We start from the raw sequence: 20,240 nt of genomic DNA on the forward strand, positions 1-20,240 counted from the left end.
TCATTTCAATACCATGACAGTTCTAAATCAACGACCACAAAAGGTACACACTGGTCAATGGTTTGTGTTGAATGGATGAAAATTCATAATTTCATTTCCATCTTATTTCCAAATATCCAATTACATGGCCAAAAATTATGAACTAATTATGTTTCTACTGATCAACGGCAGATTACTCGTGGGATAATCTGTGTTGATCGTGGGAATGGAGACAGAGCACCGAACTAAATTAAAACATTCGGGTTTTTTTTTTATTACTCTAGTTGGTTAGAATTTCAGTTTATCGCCTGAATAAAAAATAAGTTAAACAATTTAGGTTTTTCTGGAAAGTTAGCTGAATTGTTCCATTTTCTTCTGGTACTGATATTACATATATGTATCTCCAAGGTATGTGACACATAAGGTCAGATAGGGTCAGGGGTGGGCTTGCGACAGCTGCGCCAATTCTGCTCACCTCTCTCCAACTTTGTGTTCAATGACATTACATCAAAAGCAGGAAATCAGCCACGAGGGAAGGTACACACCCAGAAATCACTACATGCCAAAAATCAAGGGCTTTCAGTCCAAAGAGGAGACTTACCATCACGCCATTGCATAGTAGGCATGTAAAAATATTTGTTATATGAACAAATGAGTTAATTAATACACTGAACATGTTTCTTTCTTGTCGTTAATAATAGATCCCTTAGGGGAAAAGGAAAACATCAGACAAAGGCTATTCCACTGACTAGCACTTTCAAGACAAGCTGCTATAAATAAAAAATTTGAGTTCTCTGAGGCAAAATTCAGGAACTATTAGAATCTAACTTCTTAATTTTTCATCTAACTGAGTGGACAAAACCATGTCCCTTTTGAATTTAGGTATCCAGGAAAGGAAGCCTAAAATGTTTATGGATCCAAACCAATAGCTTATATAATGGAAAAAATACACCACCCCTCTCCATATATATCTGTGATTGTATAACGCTTTCTCTCCATGGAGACTAAGCAAGAACCACAAATATTTATCACCTTTTCAAGGTTCTTAAGAGTCCTAAAATTTGATCTCAGAGAATGTTAGAATAGCATAAACTTTTTTTGCAAAAAAAATAAATCTCTGCCACATGATAGTTACTCAGTTTCCAGATGATTTGATGGCTAATCCCAGGGCAGTCTCCAACTAGTTTCCACCCCTGCAGTGTGATGAAGTTTTGGCAGTCATCATTGTACAGCAGGCTATAGCTTAATACAATTCATTATAAACCAAGCGTTATCAATCATTATCTAACAATCTGGTACTAAATTTTTTTAGGTTAGCTCTGAAATAAAACGAAAATTAAAAGTGATCATATCAAGTGATTCTGTAATATCTCGAGGCAGCAAAATTAAAGTTAAATAAGAAGTCCAAGCACTTTTAAAGATCTAGTATCACAATGAGACAGTAGACATAAAATAAGTCAACCAGCCATGATGCAGGTAGCCAATGGAGTTGGCTGGGCCTAGCTTCCTCAGTGTTCAGCGGGTACCTTCTAAAACACAGGGTGTAACAGTGTGCACTCCAAACAGTGTAAGCCACTTAGCTCTTTGGGTCTCAGATTCTATAAACTCAGGATCACTAACCTCTCTCCAACTTATAACAACAACAATTGTTCCCAATAAATTGAACACCTCCAATGGTGTCCAATAGAACGCCAAGCATTTATCATAAACTAATTTCTGTAGTGGTCATACATGGTAAATACTATTAGCTTAATTTTTATATGAAGATAAATAAAGTTCAGGGAAGTAAAACTATTTGCACCAGGTCACATAACCAAAAATTGTTGAAGCTATGATTCCTTTCTAGTACAGCTTGACTCTAAAGTCAAGACCATACAGCCTATAATTTATAGGGTCACTTTAAGGAATGAATAAAACCAAAACTGGGCATGCACTTTTATTTTTTTTTTATTTTTTTTTTAAGATTTTATTTATTTATTCGACAGGATAGAGACAGCCAGCTAGAGAAGGAACACAAGCAGGGGGAGTGGGAGAGGAAGAAGCAGGCTCCCAGTGGAGGAGCCTGATGTGGGGCTCGATCCCATAACGCCAGGATCACGCCCTGAGCTGAAGGCAGACGCTTAACCGCTGTGCCACCCAGGCGCCCCTGGGCATGCACTTTTAAAATTATGAATTGTTCCATAATGATTTTCAAAAATAAAACAACCTTTCTTAATTGCATAGAAAAAGATATTTGAGGGGGGTGGGGGAAAGGGATAGGCTGGTGATGGGTATTGGGGAGGGCACGTATTGCATGGTACACTGGGTGTTATGCGCAAGTAATGAATCATGGAACTTTACATCAAAGACTGGGGATGTACTGTATGGTGACTAACATAATATAATAAAAAATTATTATTAAAAAATTTTTTAAAACCATTATAATGAATGAATGAATCCATTTGAATAAATTTATAAGAAATAAATAAAATGATTTTGATAAATATGTTCAATAAATTATTTAGGTATGAAATAAAACAACACTTATTCGATTAAAATGAAAGGGATAAGAGCCCTTGCTGGAGGGGCTTATGGGAAGGCATTCTGCAGAGCACAGTGACTTAGAATCTGTCTCTACACCAATCTCTACGGGCAAAATTATTAGAACTGTTTATCCCTTTCATGTACAACTGCTTCTTTTAGTAATGCATAAGGAAATAATTTAAAACAAAAAAATTTTGTGAATAACGGTATTTATATCTGTACATTTATAATAGGGAAAAACTGGGCACAACCCAATTGCCCTGTCTCAAGGACTGGTTTTGCAAAATATAAGGTAAAACAATGTAAGCACAGAAAAATTAAAGTAATAACTTCAAAAAAAAAAAGAAAAATATTTGTTATAGAACTAAGACATCCAGTTGTTTTCTCTATATGACTCAATCAGCTTTCACTAGTTAATTTATTACTTGAATAAAAAATAAGTCACAGAATCTTAACTTTTTCTCATCTCAAACACAATAATATGATAAACTTTATTGACAATTCCTGTGCCTGGTAGAGTCTGTTTATGTTTAGTAAGCATTTACGAAGTGTTCACTGAATCTCAGAGTTATTTCTGAATTATTCTAATTTTTCTATTAGAACAGTCAGCTCCAGTCAAATGGATTTGCAAGCAGAAGGATTAATAATTTGGGTCCATGTGGCTCACATTCCCCAGTACACTCGTGAGTTTAATTTTTTTTTTTAATTGTGACATCTTAGTACTGAAACTGCTTCCTCTCCTAAAAGCCTATATGTTAGAGATTTTACTTTGATGAATCTTAAAAATAGCAAGACAAAAGCTACCATTAACTGAGCACCTTCCTGCCAATAACACACAATAGGGAAAGGATAGTGTCTTCAATAACTGAATCTCCACATGCAGAAGAATGAAATTGGGCCCTTACCTCACACCATATGCAAAAATCTAATCAAAATGTATCAATGACTTAAATGTAAGACCTGAAACTATAAAACTACTGAAGAAAACATCAGGAAAGAGCTTCTTAACATTGGTCTGGGCAAGGATTTTTTTGGATATGACCCAAAAAACACAGGCAACAAAAGCAAAAATTTATAAATGAGTTACATCCAACTTACCAGTTCCTGCTCAACACAGGAAACAATCAACGGAGTGAAGAGATAACCTACAAAATGGGAGAAAATCTTTTTAAACCATGTATGTACTAAGAGGTTAATATCCAAAATACATAAGGAACTCAAACAACTCAATAGCAAGAAACAAATAACCCAATTGCAAAATGGACAAGGGAACTGAAAAAACACGTCTGAAAAGAAGATATACAAATGGCCAACAAGTACATGAAAAGGTGCTCAACATCAGTAATTATCAAGGGAATCCATATTGAAACAACAATGAAATATTACCTCACACTTGTTAGAATAGCTATTATCAAAAAGATTAGAGGTAAGTATTAAGGAGGATGTGGAGAAAAGAGAAACTTTGTACATGATTGGTGGGAATGTAAATTGTGACGGTCATTCTGGAGAACAGTATAGTGTTTCCTCAAAAAAAAAATGTACATATATATAGGACTACCATATGATCTAGCAATCTCACTTCTGGGTATATGTCCAAAGGAGATAAATTTAGGATCTCTAAGAGATATCTGCACCTTCATGTTCATTGCAGCCTTATTCATGACTATCAAAATATGGAAACAACCTAAGGGTCTATTGACTGATGAATAAAGAAAATGTCTCACACACACACACACACACACACACACACACACACACACACTAGAATATTACTCAGCCTTACAAAAGAAGGAAATCCTGACATTTACGACAACATGGAGGAATCTGAAGGACATTATGCTAAGTGAAACAAGGCAGACACAGAAAAGCAAATACTGCACGATTTTATTCATATGAGGAAGGTAAAAAAGTTGAACTCACAGAAGCAGAGAGTAGAATGGTGGTTGCCAAGAGATAGGAGGCAAGGGAAGTGGAAATATGTTGATCAAAGGGTCCAAAGTTTCAGTTATGCAAATGAATGAGTTCTGAAGATCTAATACATAGCATGGTGATAGTTAATAGTTCTTTATGGTGTACTCAAAATTTACTGAGAGTAAACCTTAATTATTCTCACACAAAAATGGCTACGTTAATTAGCTGGATTGTGGTAATCACTTCACAGTGTGTACGTATATCATGGCATCACATCGTACACCTTAAATATGTACATTTTTACTTGTCAATTATACCTCAATAAGTCTAGAAAAAATAATTAAGCACCTCCTATGGACCATTCACAGTGGTATGAATTTTTTTTTAAAGATTTTATTTATTTATTTGACAGAGAGAGACAGCCAGAGAGAGAGAGGGAACACAAGCAGGGGGAGTGGGAGAGGAAGAAGCAGGCTTCCAGCAGAGGAACCTGATGTGGGGCTCAATCTCAGAACGCCGGGATCACACCCTGAGCCAAAGGCAGATGCTTAACGACTGAGCCACCCAGGCGCCCCCACAGTGGTATGATTTTTACATATATTTTGACTAATCCTATAACAACCCTTTATGATCAAAATTATTAAACGGTAATTATTGGGAAGCATTGAAAATCAAAGCATTCTAATGTATCAGCACAACAACAGAGCTGGGAAGTACAGGTGTACTAAAACTGACGAATCAGCCGAAATGGAAGAAAAGGCTGAAAAAGTACCACATCCATAGAACAAATTCCCTCTCACGCTGCCACCATGTTTCAAAGCCCAGCTGACTACAAATACACAGGTTTTCTCCATCCCCCATCCCCTGCCCCCAATGTGCTGAATTTTGGTGCATTTTATCTGACTGCTTTTCACATATAACAGGAACAAACAAACAACAAACCTTCCGTGAGGCTTACATTTATTTGAAGAATTGGGTGAATTGTGAATCTTGAGGAGGTTATAATTCCCCCTTGAAATAACTGGAAAGAAACCCTTACATTCCAAAATCAAGGCTCGAAAACCCAAGGCTGAAGACCGAAGTCCAATTATTTGTAAGAGGAAACGTAGTTCTCAAACAGTTCCTAAAATTGTCTCGTTGGTTGACTCTCCCTCTGCTCAGTGGCTCCTGGGGTTCCTTATTTATTAGAGTGACCAAACACAAGTATATCTCCTCTGACCATCATGTCTTTCTTTGCTTTCAAGAGAGAGAGACAGAGAGAGAAGGGGGAATTTTTCATCACTTTGGGTAACATCAAGATGCCCAACCCTGGGCGCCTGGGTGGCACAGTCGTTAAGCGTCTGCCTTCGGCTCAGGGCGTGATCCCGGTGTTATGGGATCGAGCCCCACATCAGGCTCCTCCGCTGTGAGCCTGTTTCTTCCTCTCCCACTCCCCCTGCTTGTGTTCCCTCTCTCGCTGGCTGTCTCTCTCTCTGTCGAATAAATAAATAAAATCTTTAAAAAAAAAAAAAAAAAGATGCCCAACCCTAACTGGACCTCAGCACCTTCAGTGTGTTGATGGCAGCAAAAACAGAGAGAAAGATTGCAGCTGAGTTTGAAGTACCATATGGAATTTAATGTGGCTACAGTGGAAAAAGTTGTGTTTTGACTTGCAAAACGAGAAAATGTGATATAGCAATATTAGGGGAAATAATGAACATGAGCTGTGCCGAGGCATGAAATTTGTATACAAAATCACAGCTCACCAAAACCAACCGAGGGTAATATCTACTCACTTTCTCTCCTTTAGCCACAATAATTTCATAGCTTCAATCACCTTTAACGAAGTTGCAGCCCTAATAAATGTCACATCCCAAAGTTTGGAAACCTAAAAGCTATGCTAAGTCCCAGCAGTTAAAACAACAAATATCCACAACTCAATCACTCAAACTCCAAGGGACCTTATAAACCAACCCAATTCTACTCTCTCGAGCCAATGATATCACTTGTTAGACTTGCCTAATAAATTACTTGGTCAAATTTCATCTCCACGTGCACAATATTATTTGGCTCCTCATACATTCTGATTTCTGTACTTAAAGCAATTCATTAATTAGACATTGTCATATCTACACAATCAGGGTTACGCTTGCCATCCTCATTTTTCATATAAAGAAACGAAAGAGCTAAGATTTCTTGGCAGTAATGCATTAGACAGAAGACAGGTTACATCCTGTGGGTTGTGCCCTGTGCTTGGCTTTGCTATTACGCTAAAGATCTCTTATTCCTATGCAGATTTTCTGCTTTTTTTTATGTATTTTTAATGCTGAAAAAGAAATCATAAAAATCAGTGGGACAGAGTTTCACAAAGGGAATGGTGAATGGTGCAAATACAGTGAAGGGATCAATGCTTGAAAACCGAAACATTCTCATGAGATTTGGCAGGCTGGAAGTCATTGGTGGTTTGGATAAGAGTCAGGGAGGGAGACGGGGCAAATGGCAGCAGCTAGAGCAGTGATTGAGATGAAAGACAGTGAATATAGATTACTGTCTCTAGAAGCACAGCTGTAAAAGAAAAAAAATGAAGGGTTTGTGTTCATTGGCACCTTGATTATACTAATCCTCCACGCTCAAAAACGAGTCTTTTTTGCTATCTCTGCTCCCTCCTCACTACACTGCAATCGCCAACTTGCTGAGATTTTTCCAAAATACATCCTATAAAATTAACAAATTTCTCTCGATTTCCGCTGCTACATCTTAATCCAGACCCGAATACGAGGAGCTTCCTAACTTTTGGGGCCAGCATTCCACACGCTCTGCGATCCGCGACCTTGCTACCTCATCAGATTTATCTTGAGGGCCCCATCTGAGTCTTCTGATCCAGCCAAGCTCTCCACCAAAATTGCTCTGCATTTCCCCACATCCTTGCCTTTGTTTTTGCCCCAATCTCCGCCTGTCAAACGCTTCACCATCCTTCAAGATCCATTTCAAGTATCATCTTCCCCGTGAAGCTGCCCTGCCCTCCCCAACCAGAGATGAACTTTCCAGTCTTCTGGCTCCTTAGACCAACATGTCACTCATCATTCATCTTAAGGCTTCTTAAGTTCCTTCGTAACAGGGCCATGTCTTGTACTTAGCTCTTATAAACACCTGAACTTGAGCGGTCTCTTTGTAGTGTATAAAAAGTTACTACTGCAGGTTTTTAGGATGGTGTTTCTTGTTTGCACCTATATGACAGGGATAGCTGAAAATGTGGCTTCTGTTTTTGGCCAACAGTTATCCATCTTACACATGGCTCCTGATTATAGAGATTAGGATGTCTCAGAGAGGAAACAACCGCCTTCCCAAGACTCCAAAGAGAACAGACTCCCGCAAACAAACTGTTTTCCTCACTTGAATGCACAGTAACAACAAATCGAGTTAAAAAATCAGCCGGGTGGCAAAGGGCAGTGGTCATTTGAAGCAATAATATGATCAGGTCTCAGTTAATGTTTTAGTTAATAAAACATTATGCAAGAAACTGTGTGTATGGTTCTTAGCAGAAATAATGTATTGGCATCATTTAAATTAATTGTCCCAAATGCACTCAATTTAATCAACTTGTATTGCTTGCATACCTTGTGCCCAACACTATATTTGATGCCATTTTTCTTCTACTTTTTAAAAAATTTCCAAGGAATGCTAATGCAGCCTCAAAATGTGGGCTGCAAAACCTAGTTCCACGAGGCTTGGCTTCAGGTCAGGCGCCCCTGACCTGAGACCTGCCTCTTCTAACTCATGGTCGTTTTAGTTCTCCCTCCGTGCTTCCCTTTCCCCTTCCACTTGCTGGGATGTGGAGAAAAGAGACAAAATAATTCCATTGGTAAACATAAATCAAGTATCCGCTACATGTAAAAATAGGTGTACAAATACTGTATTTGGAAGCAATCTGCAATAATCACAGTAAGTATGTCTCCAATAAATCAACAAAAACAGGAACATTTTGCAATATGGTATATGGTAGGAGAGAGAACTGGAATGCACATAAAATACAGAAGAAAGAAGAACTATTGATCTTTGAAGCCTACTATTTAGTCTATATATATAGAGAGAGATAGGATGTCTCAGAGAGGAAACAACTGCCTTCCCAAGACTCCAAAGAGAACAGACTCCTGCAAACAAACTGTTTTCCTCACTTGAATGCACAGTAACAACAAATCAAGTTAAAAAATCAGCCGGGTGGCAAAGGGCAGTGGTCATTTGAAGCAATAATATGATCAGGTCTCAGTTAATGTTTTAGTTAATAAAACATTATATATATATATATATATATATATATATATATATATATATATATATATATATATATATATATAGAACCTGAAAATAATTTCTAGACCACAAGCTGTTCCTTGTTAACTCTCATAAAACAATGACTGCCCTCCAAAACCAAGCTAATAACCCGGAAAGCTTTAAAAAATATATAGATTCCTTTGAGAAGTCAAGCTCATGGCTACTTTGTTTACTGTTTACTTTCTACTTCTTGATCTGGGTGTTGTCTGCAAGGGAAGACTCATGATGCAAATATTCAAGTTGTCACAGTTTGTGCATATTTCTATATGTACATTGTACTTCAATAAAATGTGTTTTAAGTGTGGCTTCCTTAGTCCCATCAATAGAAGGCAGCCATGAATCTGCATTTAAATATCTTCCCAGATGATTCTAATGACCAGACATTCTTGGATGGTCTTCCCCACCAAGGTCCTGGCAAAATGATGCATGGACAACAACTTCGTTTGGGGGATAAGTGATGAAGGTCTTTAGCGGAAGTGGAGGAAAAGTGTCACCTGATAACAGCGATGTCTTGGAGTCTTAGTCCATCAGTCAAAGAGGTGAGTTGAAATTGGGGAAGATTGGAGCCAGAGAGACAAGAGACTAAGCTGTTTTTATAATACAGGTGTGAGATGACAAGGGCTGAAATTAAGCTAGTGACTGTGGAAACAGGAAAGAAGGGCTGGTCGGAGAGACATTGCGGGCACATAATAAATTCCAGAGGATATATTGGCAGATGCCAAAAGACAAGGTTTCCCAGAATTAAATCCCAATGCTCATAAACTCTGGTATGTTCCTTTATCCCACAGTTGTGTGTGTATGTGTGTGTGGCGGGGGGGGCTGGGGCGGGTATTCGGTGTGCCTGAAGCTTCACCCTAAAGGATCAAAGCCTAATCACCACATAAACAAACATACACCCACATAAACACAAAACTGTCTCTGTTAACTGAGAAGTGTTGAAGATGTTCTTTCAACTTAGTAACTTTCACACTTCTTAGGTAGAGTCCAAAATACTAGCCATCTAATTCTGGAATCTTTATTCCAAGTTGAGATAAGATACCCTATTTCAATCAGGAGCTCATTAAATCAAAGGAAGTAAGACTTTCTATGCTCTTTTCTGAAAAACTGATGTAGAGAGACTCTATAAAAGCTTCCCCACTACACCTCGTTCCTTACACACAGATTATATCACCTACCATTCTGGGGGCCTCTCCCAAGAAGTTAGGACACTGTGCCCAGACATGCAGTGGTTTAGTGAAGTGAACAGACGTCTTAGAAGATGAGACCACTAGACATATTTCCACCAGAAAGCCAAGCCAAGCTTTCCAATGAGACCTCCAGAGGCAGGCCGCTGGCTGGGTATTCACCCACCATGCCACCTACAATAGCCCTAATAGGGTTTCTTCCCATAAAGGAGTGTGTTCATTGGCTCTCAGTCATGTTCGTTGAAGAAAAATCATGCTGCTCAAGTAATGGAAGTAATTCTGTAGTCAATTCAATAAATACAAAGATATAAGAGTAGGGGCGCCTGGGTGGCACAGTGGTTAAAGCGTCTGCCTTCGGCTCAGGGCGTGATCCCGGCATTCTGGGATCGAGCCCCACATCAGGCTCTTCCGCTATGAGCCTGTTTCTTCCTCTCCCACTCCCCTTGCTTGTGTTCCCTCTCTCGCTGGCTGTCTCTATCTCTGTCAAATAAATAAATAAAATCTTTAAAAAAAAAAAGATATAAGAGTAGATCAGAATCCACCTTAAGAGAAATGGTTTCAGAAAGCAAATGGAGTCATGGAAGTCTTGATAAACAATGGGGAGGGGAAACCAACTGCATCTTTTTCTGAACTTTAACGAGAAATAACCTTTACCGTTACCATCATGAAAATTTAAATGTAGAATTTGATGCGTTCTCTTGTCCTTTTACAAACCATATAAGTAATATTTATGAGCCAAATCTGCCAAACAAAATATTTCATTCTTAAAGCTAAAGGCTTATGGGTGTGAATGTTTTGTGACTTGGGCTTATGTGTGAATGTGTGTGTGTGTGTGTGTGTGTGTCTATATCTGTGGTATTGTTTGTTCAGCAAACTGCCTTGGGGCAGATACTAGTTCCCTGTTCACCTGACTTTGATTTTTTTAAGTGGAAAGAAACAATTATAGTAAACCACTTGGCCCAGCAATGAACAATATTACATAAACATTATTACATTGAATAAAATTATGTTAACTAAAAATCAAATGCAACTATGAGGAAGGGGGTAGCAAATATTTAATATTTATACTTAATAGCAAATAAATAATTCATGTCTGAAAGCGAATCTGTTGGACTTTTCCATCAAGCCCAGGAAACACCAAAGCCAAATGCACACAGTACCAGTCCCTATAAGTAAGCCATTTCCTTCTCTTACTCACTGGAAGCTCTAGCCATGGAAAGAGTTTGAAACCACAATAGGCAAGGATAAGGGGGAGATGCACAAGATAGAGAAATCGAGAAAAAGCGTACCAGAGTCTCTACTTGCTACTGCAGAATGACTGGGCAACCATGGCATTTGGCAAGGTACAGGACAGGCTTGACCAGGTAGTGAGGTAACTGGACAGCATAGGTGTTTCTTGTTTGTACCCTCTAGAGTTGTGATCCATTGGTCTGTTGGCATGAAAGTGCCCTGAGCACAAAAACGGAAAAAAGAGAGGACATGAGAGGGGCATGTCTTGCCAAGGATCCTCTGCACCCTGCCTCCATTGATGGCCATGGAACAGAACCAATCTAACCATACCATAGGGAATGGAATCCAGGGCTGCCATGTCATTAGGCTTTGGGCTCTTTCTTATGATCTGTGGAACACATGGACAGATGCAGTCCTACTCAAACTCTCTGAGAAAGGGAAGCTACCCAACTTTTCTACTTGACTTTAGACGAGGAGAAGGAGGGAAAGTGGACCAGAGCCTTGATCACTGGTACAGTGGAGGCTGCAGAAATGAAGTGATGAAACCTCCCCCACTTCCCAAAATACCCACCTCTACCATCTGGACGCTGAGGATCGGGAAAGTGGTGCTTCCTTTTTAAAAATCTGCATGAAAAGAACTGCACCTTGAGGAAGGGAGAACTGAACTATCCTTGAATGGTGTGATGGTTCATTTTATGTGTCAACGTGGTGAGACCATAGTGCCCAGTTACTTGGCCAAATATCCGTCTAGGTGTCGTCGTACAGGTATATCTTAGATCTGATTAACATTTAAATCAGTAAACTTCAAGTAAAGCAGATTACCCTCCATAACATGGGTGAGCCTCATCCAACAATTCAAGGCAATTAAGGTCCGTCCGAAGCTCCCAGAAGAGGAGGGCATACTTCCTCCAGATTTCCTTCAGACCCAAGACTGCGACTGATCAGCTCTCCTCTTGGCCTCCACCTGCCAGCCTGCTTTTCACATTTCAGACTTGCCAGCCCCAACAATCACATGAGTCAATTCTTCCAAAGAAATTTCTCTGTCCCTCTCTGTCTCTTTGTCTGTCTCTCTCTTTCTCTCTCTCTCTCTATATACACAATATTTTATTTTATATAAATACATACTTCGTTTATTTCTATTTATATGCACATACATTTTGTAAATATATCATTAACATGATTTATATATGTGTTTAAATATGTAAGTGAAGAATTTATATATAACTATACATCCCATAGGATGTACATATACATGTATGTCTCATTGGTTCTACTTCTTTGAAGAACCCTGGCTAATACACCTGGTGTTGTATTGACATCAGCCTCTGAAGGAGACATCTGACCTCTTGCCATTGGTATAATCCTACATACTAAATCCTGGGAAGAAAATTTATTATACGAGTTCCAAAGGCCCTGATGTTTATCATCAAAATTCAAGAACACTGAATGTAGAAAGGAGCAATGAAGCAGCGCCCGTGGCAACCTGAGGATGATTACATCTGTGATTCCTCAGAGGTCAGCTTTGCTACCAGGGCAGGTCCAGTTTCACAAGGTTTACCTCAGTGTGACTGAGAATTCATTTCAAAAATCTCTCCTTCCAGGAAAGTGAGTTTTTTGTATACTTTTTCACCCACAAGAATGTTAGCTGAACTTGTTTTTCCTCCAACCTCAGGATTTTCTATTGCTCACCTTTTAAAAAGAACTTTTTTGAGTACAACCATAAAAAAGAGAGAAGAGAAAAGCTGTGGGCCACTTATGGTCATTTGAGAGCAACACTGAGCTCTCAATCCTATCCATGCCCATCAGTTTTTCCCTCCTCAAACCCCCTTTTACCACCAATGATTCTCATCTGTTCTTCCTGTGAGAACCTATTCCAGACCATCATGGGAGATTTGCTCAGCGTCATCAGCCCATGGCATTCTATTCCTTCTCGATGGATTAGAAACAGCCCCTTTTTGCACTAGATAGAGTACTGCTTGTATAACTACTGATCTATTTTTAAATTGGGTTGATTTTTAAATTAGCTGATTATTAAAATTTTTAAATAATTTTTCACTGCAAAATACATTAAAAATGCAAAGAAGTAAATAAAACTTACCATAACCATGCCACTTTTTTTAAATGATACCAAACATAGAGGTGCCTGGGTGGCTCCGTTGGCTAAGTGGTGGACTCTTGATTTTGGCTCAGGTCATGATCTCAAGGTCGTGAGATAGAACCCTGCATCAGGTTTCCCGCCGGGCAGGGAACATGCTTAAGATTCTCTCTCTCCCCCTCTCCCTCTGCCCTTCCTCCCATCTCTCTCTAAAAAAATTTAAAAATAAAGTAAAATAAAAATGATACTAGACATAAAAAGGCTCCTTCAGGAGACACCTTTGTTTATTATTTAGAGTATATGCTTCATTTTCTACACTACTTGTAACTTTATGTTAGGGTTTTATCATACACCTTACCTCTCAACTCAACTGTATGGTTTTTGAGGGGGGAGACGATGGCGTATAACCACGATGCTCCACATCGTTTTACAGTGACCTCATTAGCTAGTAGCTGCTCAAACAACAAAACGAAACACCTCAGGTTGAATGAAAGTAGTCAGTGTTCTTAGTTCACATATTTCTCCCTCATTCAGATCTAATCTTTCAATAGTTGGACTTAAGTTCATGGGCAGATTATTGCAGATAGGTTAGTTGTGTTGTAAATCAAACAATTCTTTCTCACAAACAACAGGCTTCCATTATTGGCCCAACTATCAGCCGAGTCTCCAGTTCGGAAGAGATCCCTTCGTTGCCATGGAGATCACTACTGATATGTTATTCTTCATGGAACTCTCAAGTGAAATGAAGCCAAAGTGTATGTCAAAATAATGTCCACATTCTCTTCCTGCCCCATGTCTGAGCAGCCTCCTCCTAGCCCTTCGGAGCTGCTGGCTGTCTTCCCCTTGACAGAGCAGCGATCCCATCCTCCCCAGGGAGCTTCTCGCCAAGCCCTGGATGTGTGGGATAGATCCAGAAGGCATAACGAGAAGCTAGAGGGCCCAGGGCAAATGTCAAGGCAAACACAATTTGAAAGATATTAACTGAGAACCGATGGAGAGTTTCCCAAGAAGCTTAATATGACCAAATCATAAAGCAGCCACCAGATGGTTATAATTACTATCCCGCCCTGTTCTCCTCATACCCTCTTCATGAAGGGAAAAGAAGAGGGACAGTTACCAATCTGCAAGGTCTGCTATGGGCTTAGGCAGGAAAAGATGAGGCCTGTCTGGGCCCAGACATGACAAGTTAGTCCAAACATGGCCAAAAAGTATTAAGAGCCCAAACAGGAACTGTACAGCATGATTTTGTCCCAGACTCAAATCAAAGACCAACTAATTGAGGGAAAAGTAGGCAGCCACTTCCATATTGTACATTTGTGGGGAGCACTAAGCAAGAACTTGCCACCAAATATCTCCATTAGTCTTCTGCTGTGGTTCTAGACATCATGCTAGTAGAAAACTATTCCTTGCATTCTTGGAACTTCTGGGTCCTAAGAAGCCCCCTGCTGTCATGTTCCCACCACACCGAGCCCCTCTTTTCATAGCACTCCCCACACCACGGACAGCCTTGGAAATAACAAGTTGGGAAGAGAGGGCGAGGGCAGAGGGAGATATGGCTAATGAGGGTGAGCAGGGGATGCTATAGAGAGGAGGGAGGGCTGGGGGAGGAATCAAACAGCTTTACAATGTAGTCAGGGACTGACTCGGGAAGTAGGCTCTGCCGGCTACCTACCGAACTCAAGCCATTACGTGAGGAACTACAGCAGAAGCGTCCTAGGCAGCAATTGAGGTCAGGAACTGTGTCTCTTATTCATATTTTTCTCCAATCAGTACATGTAGATGAATGAGTACTGTTAAGTGCAACATGATTTCAAATAGTACGGAAATAGGTTTATGGAAATTCGGTTCTTGTGTTCCCATCCCAGATCAATGAGGCGGAAAAGCCCCAGAGAGAATGATCTTCCCTTCCACCAGCTCCTCCTGTGCTGCGTTATCTGGGAACCCTGTAGCTGAGCTCCATCTCCCTCTGTGCATCTAGATGAAGGCTGCCTCAGACCTGCCTTTTAGAGACCAATGCCCAATGCACAGTTGACTTTCAACACCTGACTGTAGAATGAATGTGGCCTGCAAGCCCCTTCCCAGAGTTCTTGCGTCTGCACCAATGGCTCCACAGCCAACCCCACGGTGATGAGAGTCACCAGATCCTCGGGAAGGCTCCCGTTTGTACCCACAGTTCTGTGGGGGAATCGGGGCTGACACGGGGCCCTCCTGAGGTGAGAGGCTTCTGCCCTTTGAAACCCCATGAACTCCAAAAGGCTTAGTGGCTTCCCAGTGGCTTCGGCTGTGGAGTAAAGGGATGGAGAATCCGGGAGCCACTTCCGCTCCTGCCTTCAGTTTCCATACAGCTTCCACCTTCTCTGTCTCCCAGCAGCACAGCCTCCTTGGCTCCTTCGAGAAAATCCTGTGGCATCTCCATAGGTGGTTGGGGGTGAGGACATTTGAGGAAATACAGGACCCACGAATGAGATCTTAGATTCCTATCCAAAATACTCTGTCCAGTTATCCAAGCATATCACGGAAATCAGGTCTCAGATACCAGTTTTTGGTTTCAGATGTGGTCAGGGGTTAACATGGGGCCAGAGACTACAGAAGTCAGTACTTCTGGCTACTTTACCAAATGTATATCTCTGGAAGCAAAAAGCAATATGGCCTAACGAAAAGAACACAGGCTCTGTCGCCCGCGAGGATCTAGTTTTATGTCTAGCTCTTGTACGCACTGGCTGTGTGGCCTTCGGCAAATATAATCTCAGTTTCCTTATCTGTAAGATGTGAACAGTAATAAGACTATCTAGTTAATCTGAGTAGATTAGAGATCATATATGTAAAGCATCTCACACTTATTAGGCATTTATTAAATGGTCATCATTATATGTCATTTAATCTAACACACTGTCCATCATAAGATGCACCTTTATTTTACGTATCCAAAAGAAAGAAAAAAATGCTGCCAGTTAAAGTATGTCACATTACTTTATCACCACTTATAATTTCCATTTCATCCTCATTGAAAGAGCTCTTCAGACTTACTTGACATGGATTTTTAAGCATATGAAACTTGTGTGCACACGTGAAAAGAAAAATATATACAAAAGAAAATGTTCATGTATTCTTTTTTTAAAGATTTTATTTATTTATGTGAGAAAGGAAGGGAGAGGGAGTGAGTGAGGGAGGAGCTGAGGGAGAGGGACAAGCAGACTCCACGCTGAGCATGGAACCTGATGCGGGGCTCGATCCCACAACCCTGAGATCACGACCTGAGAATCAGATGCTTAACCCACAGAGCCACCTAGGCAGCCCAAAAATATTAAGGTATTCTTAAAACTTATTCACATCAGGGATGCCTGGGTGGTCAGTAGGTTAAGCATCTGCCTCCAGCTCTGGTCACGATGCCAGAGTCCTGGGATCGAGTCCCACGTTGGGCTCCTTGCTCAGAGGGGAGTCTGCTTCTCCCTCTGCCTACCACTCCCCATGCTTATGCTCTCTCTCTCTCTGACAAATAAATAAATAAAATCTTTTAAAAAAAATTCTTATTCACATCAGTTCTTAGACCCCAGCTTTCAGAGATTTTAAAATACGAAAATAACGTATTTTATAATTGGTACAATAACGAGCTATTTCATGGATACATAACAAAGCATAACAATTTCTTTACAGTCCCCAGCTCCACAACTAACCATGGTGCCTTTGGTAAAGTACTGACCATCCCTAGGCCCAGGGTTGTTGGAGGACTGCATAAAGTAATAGCCAAACTTAGCACAGGGTATGGAACAGGGTAGAACTTAACAAATATCCCTTTTTTGGCAAAAGTCAACAATGTAGTCAGAAACAGCAGCAACAAAAGCCATAATAATTGCTGTCTGTATTAGCAACTCCACCCACGTTATCTCAGTTAATATCCCCAACAGCCCCGCCAGATGGGAAAACAAACATCACTTCCCTTTAACAGATGAAGAAATGGAGGCACAGAGAGATCAGGCCATTTGTCAAAGGTCACAAAGCTAACTAGTTGCTGAGCCAGGACTCAAACCCTGTCCTCTACCTATTTCAGGCTATTTCCATCACACTTGGATGCTGTTCTATTTGCACAAAATATTCTCACCTGTTTAAGAACAAGGAGAATCTCTCTGGCTTTTGAACCCTTGCAGTATGTGTAGGATACAGAGTCTGACCAACCTGGATTCATATCCCTATCTAGCTGCCTATTTGGGGGGAATGAGGCATAGGGGGCAAAGGAACTTTCCCAATGTCACAAGGCAACAGATATGAAAGTAGACTGTAGCGTGCCAGAGTCCACTCTCTTAGCCACTCAACTGCACTGCTTCCTCCACAAATGGGAAAAATCGTACCTACTTTTCAAAGTAGTCAGAATTAAAAGTAATTTAAGTCAAGCACCGAGCCCAATGGCCAGCATCTAATAGGTATGCAGTAAATAGCTCCCATTCTCACTGTAGTTGACAATAGCAATATTTGAACGGCCCTGCAGACACCCACCTAGTCCTGGCCCAGGCCAGACCTGCAGGGGGATAGTAGGGCCACACCATCCTCCTTGAGAGGACAACACCTTCCTCCAAGTTCCCTAGCTGCCTCATCTCCTTTCTAACTGTAGAAATAGACTGGAAGTGGAGCACAGAAGAAAAACCGCTAAATTAGCATTTGGGGACTAATTAATTTTGTATTTCCACCCAGAATTACTTTTTATCTTCAGCAAAAGTCTTCTGCTGAGAGAAGAGGATTAGTCTTACTCACAGTGTGTACACTGGCAAATTCAGCTTTCCTACAGGAAATGCAAGCCTTGTGACAAAGTTCTTGTGAAATCCAAACAAGGGTTCTCGCTCATGACTGCTGTTGGCTCATAACAAAGGGAAGACCATCAGCTCAACAATCTTCAGAACTGACACGTAAACAGAAGGGCAATCTGCAAATTTGCTAATGGTTCCTCTTTACCATGGCCTAAACCTAGATTCCAAGAAAACAAAAACAAAAGCAAAAACTTGGTACCTGGGGGCGCCTGGGTGGCACAGCGGTTAAGCGTCTGCCTTCGGCTCAGGGCGTGATCCCGGCATTATGGGATCGAGCCCCACATCAGGCTCCTCTGCTGGGAGCCTGCTTCTTCCTCTCCCACTCCCCCTGCTTGTGTTCCCTCTCTCACTGGCTGTCTCTATCTCTGTCGAATAAATAAATAAAATCTTAAAAAAAAAAAAAAACTTGGTACCTGAGGTCCCAAAGTAGCAAATGTCTGATTGTCCCATTGGCTTATAAATTCTCACTGGGAGAATTCTTACTCAAAATGTCCCATATGCGGATACTAATTAAAATCAGTTGTGGTGTCTTAGAACAGAGCCTCTTCACCTGTAGGATCTGCAGATCCATTCTAAGAACCTGAAATTTCATTCCAAATTCCCTGGGTACTTGGATATGTTTTCCTGGAAGCAGGCTTCAAAGCTTTCACTACTTTCTTGAAGGAGATCTGTACCCCCAACACCATAGAGAAATATTGATGTGCAAATAAAATTGACACAGAAAATTTGCACAATCCATTGTTAAATAATAACAACAACAAAAACGTACAGAGTGTTTTTATGTGGCATTCTACTCTTGCCCAAACAATACATGTATTTATAGAAAAATATTTGAAATCTACACTAAAAATATTAACTCTGGTTATCTCTGTTTGTCAGGAGTATGAATGATTTTTTTTTTATATTTTGTTCTTTATGCTTCTGTATGTTTGCTTCTTTTTCTACAATGAACATGTGTTAATTTTAGAATCTGCAAAAGCCCAATAAATGTTATTTTCAAACTGATTTCAAAAAGTCTTCATATCTTAGTTCATATCCTCCTCTGCACCTTGATTTCCCAAGTGACTCATGATTCTCCGTCTATACCGTGTGACCTGGGTCATAAGAATCTACACTCCAGTCTAGGAATGCCATCCATGGTCAGATGGCCATTTCTGAGTTGGAAAATCTGGAGGCACAATGTTAGGTCAGTTCAGATTTGAACACAGTAGAGGCCATTACTTTTGTAAGAAAAGAGGACTGGCAGCTTTGAAAAGAAGAGGAAGGAAACAGAAGAAAAGCTGTGTAATCGAGAGAGAGTTCAAGCTTGTAGGATGTTTCAAACTCTTCAGCTGTGCAGCCCAAACCGGAAAATACGGTTTATATCAAATGCCCTATGAGTGTTTTTTTGTTACTTGAAGCATAGTCGACATACAATACATTAGTTTCAGGTATACAACATAAAACAACCGTCATTCATGTGTTCATACAACATATGAACAACCCAGTTGGAGTATACAGCAAACCATAATTCTCCATGGTTTGAGGGTTGCAGATCTCATTGCCATGCTTTAGGAAATGTTCACCATGGTAAGTTTAGTTACCGTGTATCCCTGTACAAAATCATTGCAATGTTATTGACTATATTCCCTAGGCTGAATTACTATCTTGTGTTTGTGGCGGAACTAAGGAATTCATCCAAAAGCTAGAAAGCAGATACATTACTCAAGGAGAATCTGGTAAACTGTCCAGAGCTTGGCTTACTATTGGCAGTCCTGTCTGTGTACAGGATTTGGAAATTGGAAGCCTTAGGGCACTTGGGATGCAGAAAGCATACACGCTAAGGTTGCCAGATTTTGCAAATAAAATTCAGGATGCCTCGTTAAATGTAAATTTCAGCTATACAACAAAATTTTTCCTGGTATATATATGTCCTAAGCTCTACTCATACTAACAATTATTTATCGTTTAGGTGAAATTCAAATTTAACAGAGCATCCTGTATTTTATCTGGCCATCCTATTCCACAAAGAACAAGAAAGGACCAACCTATGGGCATATTTTCTCACCCTAAACAGACAATGTACATATGGCAGGGAGAGAGCGTAGAGATGCGGGAAGTCTGGGGAGCTAAGGAAGGGTTCTTTAAGGAGCCAGAGAAGGCTCCTGGAAATACAGGGAAGCAAGGAGTTAGAGAAAGCCTCTCCTGCTCCCATGTAAGAAAATTAGA

The 20,240-nt window shown here is 40.3% G+C and overlaps 1 long non-coding RNA gene across 2 annotated transcripts in view; it reads right to left on the reverse strand.

The window, feature by feature from the left end:
* The window catches only part of LOC123800124 (uncharacterized), a 42,714-nt gene that overhangs the window by 1,153 nt on the left and 21,321 nt on the right, over positions 1-20,240 (reverse strand). The window contains exons 5-6 of one of the 2 annotated variants that reach the window (XR_015721855.1): positions 3,601-3,647; positions 1,115-1,172 (exon numbers count right to left, since the gene is read on the reverse strand). This is a non-coding gene — a long non-coding RNA (uncharacterized LOC123800124). The remainder of the gene's footprint in view (positions 1-1,114; positions 1,173-3,600; positions 3,648-20,240) is intronic. The other variant, XR_006781823.2, reaches the window with a different exon arrangement.

The sequence above is a fragment of the Ursus americanus genome, chromosome 2 (assembly GCF_024610735.1).
Source record: "Ursus americanus isolate L20-20 chromosome 2, mUrsAme1.1.p, whole genome shotgun sequence".
In the NCBI taxonomy this organism is placed as follows: Eukaryota; Metazoa; Chordata; class Mammalia; order Carnivora; family Ursidae; genus Ursus; species Ursus americanus.